General features: G+C 57.8%; 1 protein-coding gene across 1 annotated transcript in view; it reads left to right on the top strand.

Moving 5' to 3' along the window:
* Nucleotides 1-15,512: 15,512 nt before the first annotated feature.
* TNRC6C (trinucleotide repeat containing adaptor 6C) overlaps nt 15,513-19,361 on the top strand; it is a gene marked incomplete at its 3' end in the record, with an annotated part of 87,639 nt that continues 83,790 nt past the window's right edge. The window contains exon 1 of the mRNA XM_084238695.1: nt 15,513-15,619. The remainder of the gene's footprint in view (nt 15,620-19,361) is intronic.

A 19,361-nucleotide genomic window follows, 5' to 3' on the forward strand; every position in this document is an offset into this window, starting at 1 on the left:
CCTTAAAATTGTGAATCTGGGAGAAGTGGTAACTTTTTCCAAAGCGGTGAAGCCCAATCTCAGGAAACCACCTGGGCTGCTGGGCAGCCTCAGGCGCTGCCTCACCCAGCTTCCCCCGGCTCTCCTCAGCACCGTGGTCCGTGGAGGACACTTCTGGGCATCCCGAACACGTCCAGCACCACCCACAGAGCCAGGCTGGGTGTGATGGCTTCATCACAGGGCTGTGGCCGCCCCTACATTCTCTTCAGGGAGCCATTTTCTGAGCCCTCCTGAGGCGCCCAAGTGACAGCTTTCTCTAATGGACTGGGGTGATCACTCTTTCTTTAGGCCACAAATGATGATTAATGGGGTTCCAGCAGGACAAGGGTACACTTTATTCTCACCTTCATTATTTTAATCTCTCTCTGAATGATCGTCTAATGGAGCTGGATGACTGTAAGATCCCCTGATAGGTGGTGGGGGCCTATAAATCCCCCGCATCACCAGAGGTCCCGCTACTCGGTTAAAGAGGCTGTGGAGAGGCTCAGACAAAGGACGCCCAGCGCTGGGGTAAGGAGGGTGAGAACAAGTGAGCCTTAGGGTGGCTGCCACGAGACTGGGCAACTTCCACTTCCCCCAAAGGCTCTGGGAGGCAGATCCTGCTTACTGCTGTGGGAGGGGTAAGAAGCCACGTTAAAGTAGCAATTTGGAGACTGTCAAGAACGCAGCAATTGTGAGGGATTTGTAATTAAGTTGTCGATTGATTCATTCAATCATTCAGCATTTTATTGAGCGCACTGGTTGGTGCCAGGCATTAGGAAATAGGGAGGGCCGGAATGGGCCCAGCTCTGCCTCCCAGCCTCCATGTGGGAGCAAAACTCCACAACCCTGTGGTGACCGTAGTGAGCAAAGTGCTGTAAATGGCATAAGCTTGCAGGGCTGGCTCCACTGCTGGCTCCACTGCGGGGCCCCGGGGCCCCAGCCCAGAAGGAGCACCACTTGGTTTAATGCTCTGCTGGAGGACATTGCTGCCCTGTAATTCATCCATTCATTCCTTCTGCAAGGATTTATTGAGTGCCTACTATGTGCCAGGCTCTCCTCTGGGCACCAAAGACAAAGCCGACCGAGCGATGTCAAATAACCGCAGGATGTCAGATGGGAGGAGATACGAGGACAGAAAGCCAGGCTGTGGGTGAGGTGATAGCGACACAGTCACCTGCGGGTATAGTTCACACGTGCCGAGTGGCCAGCAACCAAGACAACTACCTCGGGGACCTGGGCAGTCATGATGGCTCATTTTACACATCAGCTTGACTTGGCTAGACTAGAGTACCTGGTGGTTTGGTCAAACACCAGCTTAGGATGCTGGGAAGGTATTTTTTCAGATTTTTAAGATCTGACTAACATTAGAATCAATGGATTGTGAGTAAAAAAGCGGACTACCCTTTGTAATATAGGTGGGCCTCACCCAATCAGTTGAAGGCCTTGCAAGAAAAAAATAAATTTGGCACCACCCGAGGGAGAAGGAATTCCCTCTCCAGGCGGCCCAAGAACCCACTTACCCCACCACCTCTTCCCTGACTCCTCAGCCTGCCTTGCAAATTTTAGCCTCGAAATCCCTTGCAACCAGGTGAGCTGAGTCCTTAAAATACATCTTCCTCTATCAACCTCCCTCTCTCTCCTTCCCTTTCTTTTGCTTCACAAGATACATATGTCACATGATACATGCACATATCTCACGTGATACATATACATACATGTACTCTACACAATATATATGTAATAATTTATATAAAATCTTTCTCTCTCTCTCCCATTAGTTCAGTTCTTTGCAGAACCCTGGCTAATATATAAAGCATGGTCCCTGGCCCTGTTCTGCAGCGGCGACACGTGTTTTGGTGTCAAAAAAAAAGGCAGCCTGACATGCCAGCGAAAATCTCTTTGGAGAATCCGGCACTTATCGCTTCCTGCTCCCAGCCGCACTGGCTGCTGGACTTGGTCTGCAAAGGGAGGTGGTCTAGGGCCTCCCTGGTGGCACAAGGGGTTAAGACGCAACCTATGAAGCTCCCGTCAGCCACTGCAGCGCGAGTTCAACCCCCAAGCTACCCACATGGCGCAGCAGACCTCTTCTGACTCGCCCGCTGCTCCCCTCAGCAGTGTATTTCAGTCAGTCTGCCTCTTCTGTTCCCTGCTCTGTCTCTGGTGGTGAATCCTCTCACACACACACACACCCCACCACAGATCTGGCCTGTACCCCAGTTCTTGTATGCATAAATAAATCTTTTTAAAAAACTGGGGTGGGGGAGGTAGTCTAGTAAACTCAGGGGATGCATTTAAGGATCCCCCTTCTCGAAGTTTCCACCAACAGCCTGGGGAGCCGCCCCTTCCTGCGCCAGTGTTCTGGCCACAGGTGTCTTCTCCTCTCCCTCATTCAAGGACCCGGGGCTGGGAAGCCCTGAGCCTGCACTTTGCCACCGCCCTCTGCAGCCATCCACGAGGGGCAAGTCTGGCTTTCTCACCGCTGTTGCGCTCAATTTGAGTTCCACCTTGGGGTAGAGGGGCTTTCCGGCACACCAGGCCTCTCCACCAAGCCCAGTAAAATCTTTCAGCTGCTAGTCATGGCAGCCACCCCAGCGCTCACAGTCCCCGCACAGGGATCCCGCTGCAGAGCATGGCGGAGGCGGCTGCAGCCGTTTGGATGCTGTGTAACAAGGTCTTTCAGCGATAAGTGCCGGATTCTCCAAAGAGATTTTCGCTGGCATGTCAGGCTGCCTTTTTTTTTGACACCAAAACACGTGTCGCCGCTGCAGAACTGCGTTGTCCTCTGGAAACAGAGGCCTGTTATTTACACTGCCCATTAGGAGCCGCACTTGACCCCAAGGCACAAAGGCCTGGTTGTGCCCAAACGGCTGAGGGAAGTGTCCTGCAGCTCTGACACAGGTCTTCGGGCAGAGCCTGAGCAGGTTGTTGACGGGGTTTTGGGGAGTCGTTGAATCCTGCTCAGCAGAACTGGAGGTGGGGGGGTGCTGAAGTGCGCAGGTCTTAAGGCGAGTTGCCATGCCAACGGCAGGCAGGGTCCACCTGGGCTTTTCAGGGTGCTCGCAGGAGAACCACCCCTCCTGAGGCCCTGCCGCATCTCCTCCCCACAGCGCTGGGGAAGGAAGTTCGATTTTGAAGGCACAGCAGGTAAACTGAGGTCGCCAAAACAGTGCCACAGGGGAATGTTTGCAAGCTCCCAACCAAGCAAGGTGCACTGCCACCTCAGGGCCAGCTGCAGCGGCCTTCGTGAGCTGGGTCCTCAGTGGCCGTCAACTTGAGAAAGCTGCCCTGCTGGGTGGCAGGCCCCATGTCAAGAGCACACAGCTTTACTTTGACTTTTCTCAAGAAAGCCGGCCTACTTGTTTCACCTGCCTTAAACATGAAAACAGCGAAAATAAGTAAGCACTTCCCAAGCCAATGCAGCAGTTACTGACACCCGCTCTTCGGGTGCAAATATCAGTCATTAAGCAGGGAGAGGAAACACAGAGGCGACTTCTCTGGAAAAGCAGGTGGGTAGCAAAACCCCCTCCTGTCATCGCCTTCAGCATCTCTAAACGCTAATAAGAGTTACCAGGCCCCATCTGAGAGAGGACTTAGCGCTAAGATCCTTTGGCATCTAGTCGGAGACTCATTATGTAAATGACGGCAAATTCATTTGATACAAGTGTGTCTGCTGTTAAGAGGCTTTTACAGAGTTTATTTTAAAAATATGAAAAATGTGAAAAAGTTGTTTTTTTTTTTTTTTTTTTTACTCCTAGACTAAACATGCTTCTCTTTCCCCAGAGAGTAATTCAAAAACAATTGGTGGAGCACAACATAGCTGTGGTCTTTCAAATGACGCTAAGATGCAAGCCTGCAAGGAGACACTTTTCAAGCTAACCTTGGCTTCTTTGAGGATCGGGACAATGTGATGTTTTTCTTCTTTCCATCTCTGTGCAGTCTCTGTGTTTTTTGCATAAAGAGCATGTATTATTTTATAGTTGGAAAGAAAAAATAAACAAAAACAAACAAGTGGTTGCTAGGATGAGAGAATAGGGTGGAGCCTTCATCATCCAGCTTCTGCCATGTTCCAGGCAACATTATGCCCATGGTCAGCGAAGGGCAGCCGGGAGCCCTGCCCAGTGCGAGTGGCGAGCACCAGCCGCTCCGGCCGACTCCAGCCACACCAGGTACCAGATGCCAATGTAGAGATTTGGCAACATCTGGATTGGCCAGGTTTGGGTTTCTTTTTCCCACTTCTGTCTCTACACACGCACGCGTGCACGCGCACACACATGCACACACGCACGGACACACACACATGCACGAACACCCCAGAATCTCCATATTCTGGTTGGTGGGATTCAACACTGGTGGCACCCCTGCAAGAAGCAAGTTCTGGGGTCCCCGACACCATGTCCAGGCAGGAAGAAGGGCTCCTTCTGCAGATGCCAGCATCGCTCTGCTCCAGGGACGTGGACCCTAGACGCACAGCTGGGCTGAGGCAGGTCCCAGCAGCAATTCCCAGTCAGGCTTTCCAGCACAAAGGCTGTTCTGGAAGCGACTTGGAGAATCAACACAGGCTCCCTCCTCTGGGTCTAAGGGCAGGAGGCGACCCTAGAAGGAGGGGCGTGCTCAGCCGCAGGCTCCAGCCACACCTGCCTCCTCTCCACTGCATCGGCCTGCGGACATCTGTGCTTCGGGCAGCTGCGACGCGCCTGCGGGTTCTCTCTCTGGCCTCGCTCCTCCAATTATTCACCCTGTTGATTGTAGGAAGGGTTGCAGCTGACTGAGGTCATCATGGCCACCAAGCTGCTGGGAGGAATCTGCTTCTGGTCCCTCCAGACTGGCTCCTCCCGCCTGTACGTGCCTAAGCCCGGATCCTGCAATGCTTGTCCCTTCCTGGCTCCCAAGACTCCTTCCCTCACCCCCCAGGCAGCCAACCAGCCATGCCTGGTGCAAAGAACCTCTCATTCATCCCACAAATATTTGTTGAGCGCCTGTTATGTGCCACATGCTGACTGTGTGTGTGTGGAAATGCCCCAAGGACACCCGTGCACATCCAGCTGCGGGAGCCAAGCCGACGTCCGAGCCGATGGCCACGCACTTGGGACAACAGCATCAGGGGGCTCTTGGTTCACCTTTACTAACACACCGGGCACGGTTGGTGGTTTGCTCGTGCAGATAGCGCGGCAGGTGAGCCATCGTGTGGAGGTTTACTCGCCCCTCACCTTCTCCTCCCCACACTATCGCTCTTTCAGTCCCCTGGCCTCCTCGCTTGGAGTCACTCACGCTCCCTCAGGCTCCTGCCCTCCAATTAGTGGCCAAGTTCCTGTTTCTCTGGGAAAGGCCTCCACCTCCTTTATCACAGCTCCACCCTGCTTAGCCCCAATGCCAACGACTGTCTGTCCCTCCTGAAGCACACGGGGACCCCACACCTAGGCCAGCAGTGCCGGCACTGGACAAGAGTGGTGAGCGCTGGGACAAGTGCCATAGACGGCTGTGGAGAGAATCCACGGGAGCGAGGAGCATAACGGGGCCCATGTGTGAGTGATGATGAGAAAGTTGATTGTATGGAGGAGGATGGATGGATGGATGGATGGATGATGGAAGGATGGATGGATGATGGAAGGATGGATAGATGATGGATGGATAGATGATGGATGGAAGGATGGATGGATGGATGATGGATGGATGGAGGATGATGGAAGGATGGATAGATGATGGATGGATGGATGATGGATGGAAGGATGGATGGATGGATGAAGGCACGAGTCCACGGCCAACAACTCAGATGGTCCTGTGATTCTTGCCCTGACCCGTCCCCCCATGGCCACCCACGGCGCTGCCTGGCTCTTATTCACTTCACCTCCTGCCTCAGATTGTCAATGGCTCCCTATGGTCCAGAGTTAAGTTCTGATTCCCCAGGGCACTCAGACGCTGTTTTCAACCTAACTTTCTAGCTTTTTGAATCCTCTAGAGGAAACTTCATACTATTTTAACTATTGCTGTTTGTTTTGTCTGTCTAGAAAACTCAGCTCAAATTCTGCTGTCGAGAGAGAGAAAACTGTGAGGGTGATGGGATTTGATCTTCAAGAGCCAAATCCTCATCTTTCAAGTAGAAAGTCATGTGAGGGCGAGTTATCAGCCTTTCCATGCCACTAGCCCCGGTGGCCTTGATAGTGTAATGCAGAAGGTGCTTGGAGCACGGGCGCGGGGCATGCAGGCCTGATTGGGGACACCTGAGCATGGGCGTCAGCTGTGCCTAAGTGTGCACACCTGAGCCTGGAGGCCAGGGGTACAAGCGTGGCGTCACCCAGAGATGGCCGGGAGGGCGAGCGGTGTGATTTTGGAGGAGGCGAGATCCCGAGGGAATGCCAGAGCTCCGAGATTTGCAACCTTCAGGCTTGCCACTCCACCGTGTTACAGTGGAAAAATCAAGAAAGGAGAATAAAAGCTTTTTTTGTTTTTGTTTTAGAAATATGAATATAAATGTCAGAGGAAACAACTAAAGGACTTGAAGATGTTTGCTTTTCAGGATAGAGGTGAGCAGGGTCCAGGGCAGGAGGGGTGTGGGAGTGGGGTTGTCTGGTTTTAAGACCAGTAGAACGTAACTGATAGAGTAGGCTTTTAAAAATTGTTTTCACATGGATTCATTTTTTAAATTGTCACCAATGCCTACAATGTAGCCAGATAACGATTGAGATAAGACCTAAGGTCTTAAATGAGGGTATGAGTGTCAGGTGTGCAGCATGAGATGGAAAGGCTCTCGTTACTCTTGTCCTTTCTGGGAATGCCCCGTGAGGCAGAGGCAGAGGCAGGAGTGGGGTGCAGCTTCCTGACTCCTGCGCCCACTTTCTCCCTGGTTATCCCATCCCACTGATCAATCACATGTTCGGCTCCCTAAGACTATTTTTCTCTGCAGTCCCTGTTGATAGACTTGACAAAGGTCTGGTTGAGCGTGTCGGGGCAGTAGTAACTTCCGGAACAAGCAAACTCCGAACTCTCGAGGGCTTTACCTAACACAGGTGCATTTTCCCTCATCTGCCCTTCCTGGCCTGTAGGAGACATTTCTCCTTCTCACGTTTCAGGCACACAGATCCTTCTCATTTTGAGGCTCTCCCACGCCCTGGGCTCTGAAGTGCCCGCATCCAGGCGGGAGGAGAAAGGAGCCAGAAGGCAAGCTGCCCCCCAGGTGTCCAGTGTGGAAGGAAAACATCTTTCTATGCAAATCTCATTGGCCAGAACTGATCACGTGGTCTGACCTGGACGAGCAGGGGATGCTGGGAAATGTAGTCCCTGGCCAGCCGCCCTTCTCTGTGAAAACTCCAGCTATGGAAGGACAGGGTGGGTTTTGATGGAGGCATCTCTGCCACATCTGCTATCAACAGCACCATATCCAAACTCCAGGCTCCACCCAGTGCCTCCCTCGCTTATCCTAATGGTTGCCTCTCGGGGAACTTTGTGCAGCCCCAGGCTCCCAGCTAAATACAGCAGGAGTTTTCAAATGAAAATTTCACCTCCTCTTTGAAGGCTTTCATTGTTTCCATAGCCAGCAGCTGTGGAGCCACTGACGCTGAATTTCTGAGTCAGGGTTTGAGAGTGGGGTGGGGCCCTAGGACAGGGACCATCCCCTCTGACACCAGAGAAGGGAAATGAGCTGAGGGGGCTGTGGGCACCCCCAATGGGGCATTCGCAGCAGACCTTCCTGCAGTGATTCTGCAGGAACTTCAAAGACAGGTGATAGGTCATGATCTGAATTTAGCTGGGCCAGGAGCTTGAGCTGAGCACCCTCAGAAGAGCTGACCCCAGTGGTCCTGTGGATCTCTCTTGTGGGAATCAGCCTCATGACCCCCGAGCTCCACCTCCTGACAGTCACACCCTGTGTGTGGGTCCCCGGAGTTGGCACGTGGAGATGGGAGGGGCTCCTGGTATTACGGTGCCCCTCCTTCAGAGGGGATGTTCCGGGCCCCCAGTGGGTACCTGAAACCCCAGATAGTACCAACCCCACATATACTGTGCTTTTCCCTATACATATATACGTAGGAGACAGTACATTTTTTAGTTGGTAAGCAATTAATGACAATAAGTAATAATAAAATAGAATATTATAGCAAGCTACTGCAGCATAAGGCATGTGAGTACACTTGCTCTTTCTCCATGATCCTGTCTCTCTCTCCCGCTCTCTCTCTTTCAATATCTTATTGTCATCTTTTCTGACCCTGGTTGCCTAAAACCTCAGTGCAAGGAGGACTTGGGTGCAGAGGACTTATGTTTCTCCCTTGGCAAGATCTCCCTCTTGGATTACTAACCCTGGGGGAGCCACAAGGGGCAGCCTGATGGAGAGGTGCCTGTGGCAAGACCCTGAAACCTGCCCGAGGGCTTGACAGTGAACTTGGAGCCTTATAGTCCCATCAGCAGCTCAGTCTTGGCTTCACGCAAGCCTCTCAGCAGAGCCACCCAGCTCCGCTGCCCCCGTCCCTGATTCCAAGAAACGGGTGACAGGATACGTTTATTGTTCCAAGTTACCCAATTTGAGGGATAATTTATTACTCGGCAACAGATAACTGACAGTTATTTTCATTGTCTGTTCACAATCAAGTATGTGTTTGGACTTACTTGGGAGGAGGAGAAAATGGAAAATTATTCAATATATTAAAATTGTGGGCTTCCCTGGTGGTGCAGGGGCTGAGTCTCAGCACTATGAAGCTATCAGCAGCCACTGCAGCACCAGTTCGATCCCCGGCCAGGGAGTGACCCACAGGGCACGGCAGACCTCTCCTGTCTCCCTGCTGCTCCCCTCAGCAGTGTGTTTCAGGAGATCTGCCTGTTCTGCTCCCCACTCTCTCTGGTGAATCCTCTCACCTCCCGCACCTCTGGCCTGCACCCCAGCTCTTGTGTGCATAAATTAATCTTTAAAACAAAGAAACCCCAGTGCCCACACACCCCCCAAAAGCCTCCTGCCAGTATCATGAAGGCTGTTAGACCAGGTTTAAACACTTGAGCCCAAGCGGGAACTACCTTCATCATGACTCACTTGGTCCCCCCAGATTCCTGGGAGACCTTGCACTGATGCTCACCCCTCGATCTGGAAGGAATGGACCCAACAGAGAGAAAGACTGGGAAGTTTCGGGTGCTGGCGAGGCTCATGTCCAAGACACTGAAAATGTCCGCTGTGATTCAGATCTGAGCACCAGAGACGAGCGGGCGAGGCCTCCCTGCGTCAGGTCCGAGGTCCCTTAGCACCCGGGGCCGGGGCGCCTTTCAGTGACAGACAGAGCCGCAAGAAGGAGCAACACCCCACAGACGACACGCTACAGTGCATCGCTGTTAACGCAGACTGAAACGAGAATTTGTATCCCGAGCGCCACTGAGTTCCAAGAGCTGCAGACAGAATCGCAGCCCCGGACAGAATGGGCGCCCATTTTCAACGCCATCAAAAAAAAAAAAAAAAGTCGTAATGACATTTGCTGTTTTGCGACCCGGACGCACAACACACCTGCGCACACGCTCACACTCTGGCGCACACGCCATGGGACACGCCCCGCCTCCCTCTGTGTTGCCTCCCTCTGGTCTCCACAACAGAACACCCCCTCCCCCAGCACACCCCCCATCCGCTCAGAGGCCCGCTTCCACTATGCCGGGCCCTGTCAGACAGACGGACAGGCGGACAGACATCGTCCTCAGCACGGTCCTCAGCCCAGGCACCTTCTCAGCAGAGTAACCAGCTCAAATCTCTCTCTTTAAAGAAACAAACCCACAGAAAACCACTCTCTGGGCCCCGCATTCCTCCGGAGTCACCTTCCGGGCTCCCGCTGAGCGTGGCCTCCCACACGTGGGAGCTGCCAGGCAAGAATCCTGGCACAGGCCTGGAGGCAGAGGGGGCAGGTTTCGGGGTGGTGGGGGCGGTTCCCCTGAGTGGAGAGGAGTCTGCCCTGGTCCCCCCTAGCTCCCCGGGGGTTTACTGGCAATCCCCAGCTGGTGGGTGCCTCGGCCCACTGCACCTTCACCTCCCAGGGCGCTCCCCAGCACATGAGCATCTGCGTGGAAACGGCCCCTCTTTACAAGCACACCGGCCGCGCTGGAGCAGGGCGTGCCCCCAGGACCCCATCTTGACTTGTCTGCACCTGTGGAGAACTTATTTCCAGATGAGGCCCCACTCTGGGGTCCTGGGGGTTAGGACTCAGCAAGTGTTTGGGGAGGCGGGCGGCACAAGTCAGTCCACATCAAGGGTCACACTTAAAGACTGGTCCTCCCTACCTCTTCTGCCCATCCTCCTCCTTCCTGTGCACCTTGCAGCCTGCGGATCCCGTCCCCCCCACCCCTGCCCCGTGTTGCCTAGGACTCCGTGACCTCGGGGCAGCCATGTGGGTGGCCCTTACGCAGGCCTTGCTGGCGCACGGTGAACCAGCTACTCCTTCATCCAGCTCCTTCCCTTCCCTTGGGAGCCCACAGCTCGGACTGTTTCTTCTCATATTGGGGGGCTTTTCCCCTCCCCGCTGATCCTCAGGCTGGAGCTCAGCCCTCTCGGCTTCCCTCCTAGCCCACGGCCCAGGCAGACCATCCTCGCTAGCCTTCTCCAGCCCGGAGTCTCTCCTGACTCCAAAGATACCCAACCAAACCCACCCGTCCCTCCCCAAAGCTCCACCTAAGGCTTCGTGCCCCCCCCGCCCCCCCCTTCCCACCCAACAAGAAACCTGAGCTGCCTGAGCCTCCAGAGCCACCCTCCTTGCATGAGCCTTGGCCCCCAAGTCCCCACCCTCCAGAGTCCAGTCCTCTTCCAGCGGGGCCTCTCCACTAGACCTCTCCCGCCACCCGAGTTACTTCCACAGGTTCTGGCATCTGGGCTGCAGAACTTTGCAGACCTCCTGCCCTGTGCGGTCACCCCCTGTTCACCACCTTATCCTTCTCCATGTGCTCCGCTGCAGCGTTTCCAGAGAGAGCTCGCAGACAGCCGCGCATCATGTTTAGCATGATTGGAGGGTTTACACTGTCTTTGGGATAAAATCCAGGCTCCTTAACATAACATGAGATGCTCCTTGTAATCCGGCCCTGCTCATCTCTCCTGCTTCCTTCCTCTCCCTTCTTACCCACGAGCAGGCCCAGCCCCACTACCCCCATAAGCACCACGCTACTCCCTTCTGTGTCCTCTACAGGGGCCTCCCTCTGTCTTCAGCTCTGACCTTCACCGCCCCGGCCTCCAGTCTTTCCAAGCCCTCCCAAGTCATCGGGTCCCTCCCGCCTGCTTCAGCACTGTGCACGTATTGCCGCCCTAAGTCAGCCGTGGCTTTCAGCTGTTGACCCCCAGCACGTGGCCCACTGCTGCACACGCTGCGCATCAGGGAGAATCCCCTCCTGGGTGAGGCCAGGGTGAGGGCTAGCACGAGGCCCAGAGCACTGCCGGAGTCAGCCACTGTCAGCGGAGCGGGGTTCAGCCTCGCCCTTAGGGTGAGATTCTCTTCTCCTTGTGGGTATTTTCCCTGGCAGAGGAGGACAATGGCCCCAGAAGCATTCGGGGGACCGGGCTAAACATGCACTCATGGGCCTCCCCAGGGCCTGTGCGAATCTGCAATCAACAAGCCCGCTGGGCGATCCTTCTGGACAGAATTGGAGACCAGAGCCCCGTGCCCTGCTGGCTGTTAGGAAAATCTTTCAAGTTTATCACAGCTTTTCTGAGGCCAAGTCACTCGCTCCCTGCTGGCGACAAGCGGGGCGCACCCTGTCCAGTCTCTGCATTGTCTCTGAGAAGCAATTGTGCGAGTCCCGAAGCTTTTCCCGTTGAGTCCACCATGAGGCTGCAAACTACATGTGCCTGCAGAATCTGCAGAGGGAGGAGGATGAAGAGACTATGAACTGAAAGCGATTGTCTATTTTTTTGAACAAACCATTGCCCACATTTCGCCAGGAAGCAACGCGGCCCTGTGCAGCAGGAAGTGGTTGGGAAAGGGAGGGAGGCCAGTGTCGCGCCCTGAGCCGCAAGGAAAGGTGCCCTTTCTCAGGGTTTCTGCTCAAGTTTTCACCTGCACCAAAATCACCTGGAGGATCGAAGAGGAAGCCACCTGGGCCCCCGCCCCGGAGCTTCTGATTCAGCAGATTTGGCACCTGGGATAGGAAGATGCATTTCCCACAAGCTCCCAGGCGACACGGCACCGCGGGCCGGGCCTCACCGCGGGCCACCGGCTCATCCAACCTGTGTGTTCCCATGCAGCGGTCTGTTCGGCAATGTCGATGGAGTGAGGGATGGAATCACCTGTGTCTCTGCTCACACTGGACGCGGATCTTGTCACATTTTAAGCAGGAGTTCAACAGAGAGTGCTCATGATTCTTCCTTGAATGGAACCGAAATTTGCCCCCAAACCTACCTACAGACCTCGGGTCTGTCTCCGTCATTCTCAGCATACACCTGCGCCTGTCCGGGAGTTCTCGACGTGTCTGAAGACAGCCATCCTGTTCTGCTTGTCTCTCCTTCCCTGCACCCACCTCTTCTCCCCTATGGTGGATGTTCAAGGCTGGGTTCGGGGCGGTTTGGGAGGGGGATCCCCATCGGCAGCCAGCCGTCTCTCCAAGACAATCTGTCAATTTCTTTCTCATACTCTAGTGCCCGGCGCTGGCCATAACACGCCATGTGGGACCTGACCAGATCCCAGCACAGTGTCCTGAACTGGACACTGTCTGCTTTTTGACAAACCATTTCCCACCTGTAGCCAGGTCGAGCATGTGGTTGCCTAGAATTTTTTTGTACATGAGCTTGTGTCCAACCAGGTCTTCTCCAGCTGTCCATAACAAGTTGACATTTTAAGAGCTCTTGACCTTTACCATTTAATCTTCTTTAACGTAATTCTATTGGTTTGGCCCATTTTTATAGATTAACTTGGTTGCCGCTCTGCAGCAGGAACACAGTGAGGGACACAGCAGTTGTGGAGTAGGTTTGCAAGACAAGACTCTGCTGCTGGAGCAGAAGTTCTTGTGCCATTTATTGAAAGCACCCAGGCTAGTAGAAGCTGATCATGCGACAATGGTATGAGGAATAAGGTCCGGAGGGTGGGATAGGAGTGGGGGACAAAGTTTTATGAGGAACAGAGAAGGGGACATCGTGGCCATGTGTTAAGGCATTTACATCAGCAAAGTATGATGTCATCCCAGGCAGAGTTATCCTGAGACCACCATGGAGACAGCCGTGTAATCAGGTCACCAGTGACCTTGGCGTCCCCGGCCTGCCTCGTGATTCGGGCTCTACTCTGTAGTCAAGGAATGTTCTGCTATGATTTGCAGATAGCCAATAGGTCACAGTTGCCCATGAGTGGGCAGCTAGTAGCCAGCGCAAGGGAACCCACAATGAGGGGGTAGTGAGTGGTGGGGCTGACAAGGGGCTGGCAGACTCCAAATGCACCCATACCCATTTTACAACTCTCCCTGGGGGTCCTTACACTTTATTCGGTCCCAGCACCCACAAATGGGTGCCACCATGAGCCACGCTTTGTGTGTGGGCATCCCTCGTGGGCCTCAATATTTCTGGGTTGGTCCAGACTTCCCATACGACCATGGGTCCATATGCCACGCCACGTGCCCAATTTTCCTTGTGCAGCAAATCTTGTTGCTCAGAGTACTTACTGCCTGTTCTCCAGGTGTCTACAATCCACGTAAACAGGAGGAGAGGATGATCTTGCCAGGTTTGAGTTGAGGCAGGAAGATTGGACAGGGAACCAGATAAGAAAAATAATGACAAATACGAAATATGTAATTTTTTCAGTTTTCAAGAAAGTGAAGTTCTGCTCATCACAGGGTGACAGGACAGGTATCTGCGTCCGTTGGTTGCGTCATCTACTTAGTGGCTCTGCATATTTTGAAGAGGTTACTGCTTTGCACTCCCTCCCGGAGCACAGGCTGGTGTCTGTCTCTCAGAAACTAAAAGGAGGCAGGTTCTCTCTCTGCAAGATGTGAGAAAATGCAGGGCCGCAGTGCTGGCCCAAGCCAAGCCCCTAAGCCAGCTGGCCTGACTCCAGGTCGCGGGGAGTGATGTGGTTTTGGGGGGGGGGGGGAACACACGACAGGGGCTCTGCAGGGCGCCTCGCGACACCGACTGGCAGAGGCTCCAGGCTCGGCAGAGAAGGAGCCCCAGGTGCCGCGACCCAGGAGGGCCGCCAGAGCAGCGCGGGCGTCCTGCCCCTCGCGCGCCCGAGGTTCGAAGCTCGGCCCTGGCGGCAGCGGAATGGAACCGGCCGCTTCCAGGAACCCCCGTGCACTGGGGGAAATTCTTGGTTTCGTCACTGGAATCCAGAATTTTACCCGCCACCCCGCTCCCGGCCTCGGCCCGCGCCCGCGGGGCAGAGGGCGCAGAGGGGCGCCCGGCGGGAGCCCCGCACGCCGGCGGGACCTGGCGGGGCGTGGGAGCCCGGGCGCCCGGGTTCGGCCGCCAGCGCGCGGGGGCGGGGTGTTCGCCCTCCGGGGAAGGGCGTGCCCCGGGGGGCCGTTTCGCAGCGGGGCGGCTCGGCGCCGGCGGGCGCTGTCCGGGGAGCGGCCGCGCGCAGGGGCGGGAGGAGGCGCGCGGCCGCGGGGTCCCGGGACCGGCGCAGCGCGCGCGTGAGCCCCGCGGCGAGGCCCGGGCGGGTGCGCGGCGCGGAGGGACGCGCGCCAGTGCGGGAGCCGGCCCGCCGCGAGCAGGGCAATGTCCGCGGGGCGAGCACGGGGCGCCGGCGGGGGACCCCGAGCGCGCGCGCGGGCTCGGTCCGCGCCCCGGCTTCCCCGCGCTAACGCGGGCCGCGGCGGCCCCCGAGGCCGGGGGCGCCGCAAGCCCCGGGGACCAGCACGCGCCCGGGCGGGGAGCGCGCGCCCGCACCCCCGCGGCGCGCTCCCCGCGCGGTCTGGGGAGCCCCGCGCGGGCGGGTATTAAGGCGGACGGCGGGGGCGTGGCCGGGCCCAGGCCAGCCAATGGGCCCGGGGGGCGCGCGGGGGCGGAGCGCGGGGGCCGAGCGCCGATTGGCCCGCCCGCCCCGGTATGCAGATGCGGCGGCGTCACGTGCCCGGGGCCCGGACGACTTCCTGTTGGCGGCCGCGCGGGGCGGGGCCGGGCCGCGAGCGCCCCGTCTGGCTGGCGCGGGGGGAGGGGGGTTCTTGTCAGTTAGAGCCCCAAGATGGCCGCGGTGGCAGCGCCGCACCTCAGCGCGACGGCCCCGGGAGCCGCAGCCGCCGCCGCCGGCCCCGCCGCGCCGCAGCCCTGAGCGCCGCGCCGGCCGCCCCGCCGCCCCGCCAGGCCGCGCCCGCCCGCCGCGCGCCCGCCGCCGCCGCCGCCGCGGCCCGCCCGCCCCGAGGCGCAGGAGCGGAGCCGGCCGAGCGCCGCCGCCGCCGCGGACCGGGAGCGCCGGAGCCGCCGCCGCCGCCGGGCGCGCAGGAGGACGCGCCGCCGGACCTGGCCCCGCCGGGGCGCGCCGCCCCCCCGCCCGCGCCGCCGCCCGCGCCGGGCCCCGAGCCCGCGGCGCCGGCGCTGAGCGGGCCCCCGCCGCCCGAGCGCCGCGCCGGCCCCGGGGAGGGCGCCCGCGCCGCCGCCCGCGCCGCCGCCGGGCCCGCGCCGCCGCGGGAGCCCCGCCGAGGAGCCGCCGCCGCGGCCGCCGGGGACGGAGCCCAGGTGAGCGCGCGCGGGCCGGGGCGCCGCGGGGCCGGGCGGCCGGCGGCCCTTTGTTCGGCCGCGCCCGGAGCGCGAGGCCCCGGCGGCCCGGGCGGGAAGGGGCGCGCGGCGCGGCCGGGGGCGCCGCCCGCGCGCGGGGAGGTGGGTCCGCGGGCCGGGCCGGGCCGGGCCGGGCCGGGGCGCGCGGGGGCGGCGGCGCGGGCGGCGCGGGGCTGCGGCGGGCCGGGCTGCGGGGGCCGAGCCTGCATCGCCCGGGCCGCGTCCCCGCGCCGCGAGCCGCGGTCCCTGGCGCGGCCTCCCGCGGCGGAGCCGGCGCCGTGTGCGGACGCGGGCGCGGCCCGGGGCCTGGGTCGCTCGCCAGGTACGCGGCGGGGCCGCCTGCCCGAGCCGGCGCGGCCGCGGGGGCCGGGGCGCGGGCCGGGGCCCGAGGCGGGGCGCCCCGCGGGCCCTCGGAGGCGCCCGGCGGCCGCGGGGATTCCGCGGGACGCGAGAGGCGGCGCCCCCGGCCCCCGCCCGGCCGATGAACGCGCCGTCCGCGCGGCGGGGCTGCCCGGGGTCCGACCCAGCGTCTCTCGGGGGCGAGTCGGAGGCCCCGCCGGCCCCGGCCGCTGCGTCGCCGGCCCCCGCCTCCGCCTGCGGACGCCGCTGCCGGTGACCCGAGCCGGCCGGGCCGCCCCCCGCGTGGAGCGCCGGTGGCCGCGGGGGGCCGCGGCGCGAGGGTGTCGGGGCCGCGGACCATCCCCTGCGCGGATCCAGACTCGCCCTCGCGCCGCTGGCGGGAGCGGGTGACACTTGGCTTCGGGCCGCGAGCTCGGCTGGCGGAGGGCGCCCGGGAGAACTGTCAGCTCCCAGCCGCAGGGCGAGCGGCCCGCGGACGCCCTCGGTGCGGCCCCCTGGGAAGCTTCGCGGGGACAGGGATGCGGACGGAGGCTTTGGAAACGGCCAGCGCGGCCGTGGGGCGGAATCCGTGTTGTTGCTGGGGTTTGCAGAAGGCGTGTTGGTCCGAGCCGTCGTTTTCTTTACCCGTGTAGGTAGAGGAGACTCAGTGTGCGCGTTTCCCTAAGACTAGAGAGTCTCAGGATCTGTTTTTCTTGCAGACGTTGGATCATGAGAAATTGGAAACAAAGACAATGATAGTAGTGAAAGTGTTAGTTAGATTAAATTACACTTGTGCGATGCAGAATTCCTCCAGCTGGCGCCGTCTCAAGCAGCAGGATGGGTCTGTGGGCGCCCAGGTGTGGAAGAAAACGCACCGTCACACCCGGCCCGATGTCTCCGGTGAGAGTGGACTTTGGGAAGCGCGACCAAGTCTTCCAGACTTCTTGTCCAAACTGAAGATGTTGCCGGCCCAAGTCTCCGTTCACCACTAAGGCGCGAAGTTAGACAAGGTTGCCCCGGACGCTGCCCTGAGGGTCACCCTCCCCTGCTGCGTTTTGGAGTCCGGCGCTGCAGTGTTTTGGTGGTGACCTGGGCACGCGTGGAAGGTGGTTGTAGATTTTGATTTTCTTCCGAACCATGCTGACTGTCGTTATTTTTCAAGTGCTTCATGTTTAACGCTTGGAGATTGTTTTGTGGCAGGTTGTATTTACACTCCCTTAGCTTTGCAATTTTGGAATCTATAGTTGCCTTTAGAGCGCTGATTAGAGGCCGAGTGGGCGAATGTTTGCCTTGACCCTCCTGGCTGACACGCAGCCAGGTCGTGGGGGATGGAGGAAACCTTCCCTGCAGTGTTTCTCTCCGCCACCACCTTTTTGCTAAACATCTGGCTTTCCTGAGATGGTTTTGTGCTTTTCCAAATGCTGCCTTCGGCTCCCTTCCAAAACCACGCCGGAGAGGGAGGGGGGCGGGAGGGGAGCCCTGTCCCTGGTGAGGGCGCCCTGGCAGCGCTGTGAGGGCGAAACACCTGTGGGCTGGTGCGGCGCGCTGCCTGCTTGCTTCCCACTCGAAGCCAGGGCGGCGCTCTCCAGACTCGGGCTTGTTCCTGCTGGAGTTAAGAAAGCTACTAATTTTAAATTTGGAAAAAGAGATTACTAGTGGAAATCAGTTTAGGAATCCATGATTTGATTTGAGGACACAGAATGTCCTTATGCTCATCCCATAACTTCCCTCACAACTCCAGTCCCTCGGGGACTCCTTGCCTGTCTCTTGGCCGTCTGTGGAGGATTTAGGCCTGGAGACGGCTGCTGGTGTTTTAGATGGTTCTTCACCACTCACGCAGGGTCTGTCGTGTGCAAGTGGCGGCCGAGACGCCATCAGAAGGGACAGAGGGCTGCGGTAACGTCTTGTCAGCACAGCATGGGGGTGACTGGGGCGGAGGAGCTAAGAGGACTGCGGCAGGCCCTGCTGCTGGAGCCATGGGTGGATTGAGGGGGGGTAGAGGCAACAAGGGGCGGGTTTATGGCGGGGGCGGGGGGGGGGGTGGCGTGGGGAGAAGGTGGGAGAGCCCTGGGCAGGCGTGAGAGGGAGGGTGGCGGTGGGGGGCTGCTTGTTGTTTTCATACCGGGATGGGCGTGGCTTCCCGCCCTGATTTTGAGACAATCAAATAGACTTTCACCTTTCGTTTCCCTTCACTCCCGAGACCTTCCGACCGCGGGGGCTGTCAGGGTGATTCCGAGAGCGCTGTGACGTGGTCTGCTAGCGTGATGACGGGCTTCCCAGGGAAGGTGATTGGGTTTTACTTGCCTCATTAGGACACTGAACATCTTAACAGTGTGACTTGAAGATGACGGAGAAGGGAGAGCAGCTTATGAAGTGATGGGTCATTTTTGTCTAGGTAGATTTTGTGGATTTTCTTGTTTTAAGCCAGCCTAATCATGGCTGTCTGAATTTTTGGAAGTTGGTTTGTAAATAATTGTGTCGTCACAAGAGCATTCTTTACTTTGCAAAATGATATGTAATAAGCGTTTAAATGGATTGCCGTGCAACATGGATGTGCCCGTTCACAAACATGGAGTTTATCCATGGCTTTTCAGGAATATAACCACTTGAAAACATAAGGTTACCTGTCATAAATAACCGTGGCATCTTGTGTAGAGATTGTGTGAATTGAAACTAAGAAATGAGTAGTTTTTGCTTAGTGAACTTGATTGAATAACTTGGTTAAAATCACCTGTAAGTTTTCCATTCTGCACGTCACACATATGAACTGTAACTTATTTAATGAGAAGTAAAATGTGTATTTTTTGAATTCTCCATTTGGGATGTGACGAGCTTTTGCACTTTGAAAACATGGTGAAAATCCAAACCCTTTGTGCCATATTTTTGAGTTGTACTAGAAGCAAAATTGTTTTGGCCGCAGATGCTTTCAGAGACTGGAGAAGCTGTGGCAGGGATGGCGAGCTGCTTGCTCAGAACGCGCTCTTCCTCTGGAGTCCTCAGAAGACTGCGGAGCTGTGTGCAGAGCTAGGCCCTCGGGGCACCCAGCCATGAAACATCACTGCTATGGCACAGATAGTTGTTCGCACCCTCCTGAGCCCTCTGCGCTGCCAACCACAGCAGAAGGAAGGGCCTTGGCAACGCGGCCTTCACTGCGGTTTGAGCGCTCACTACTCCCGCGGCGCGCAGACTGCCAGCTGTGGCGGGGACTTGGTTTTCTCTGTTGAGGACAAGAACATCGCCCCTGAAAAATCTCTTCTATGCCAAGGACTTTGCATATCTGCTCTAGGAAACGAGCAGGGAGTCGTCTGGGCCACGGTCCCCCTCTTCGTCACGGCGAGTCTTTCCTGCTGGAGAACAACCTGCC

The sequence above is a fragment of the Talpa europaea genome (assembly GCF_964194135.1).
Source record: "Talpa europaea genome assembly, chromosome: 7".
In the NCBI taxonomy this organism is placed as follows: Eukaryota; Metazoa; Chordata; class Mammalia; order Eulipotyphla; family Talpidae; genus Talpa; species Talpa europaea.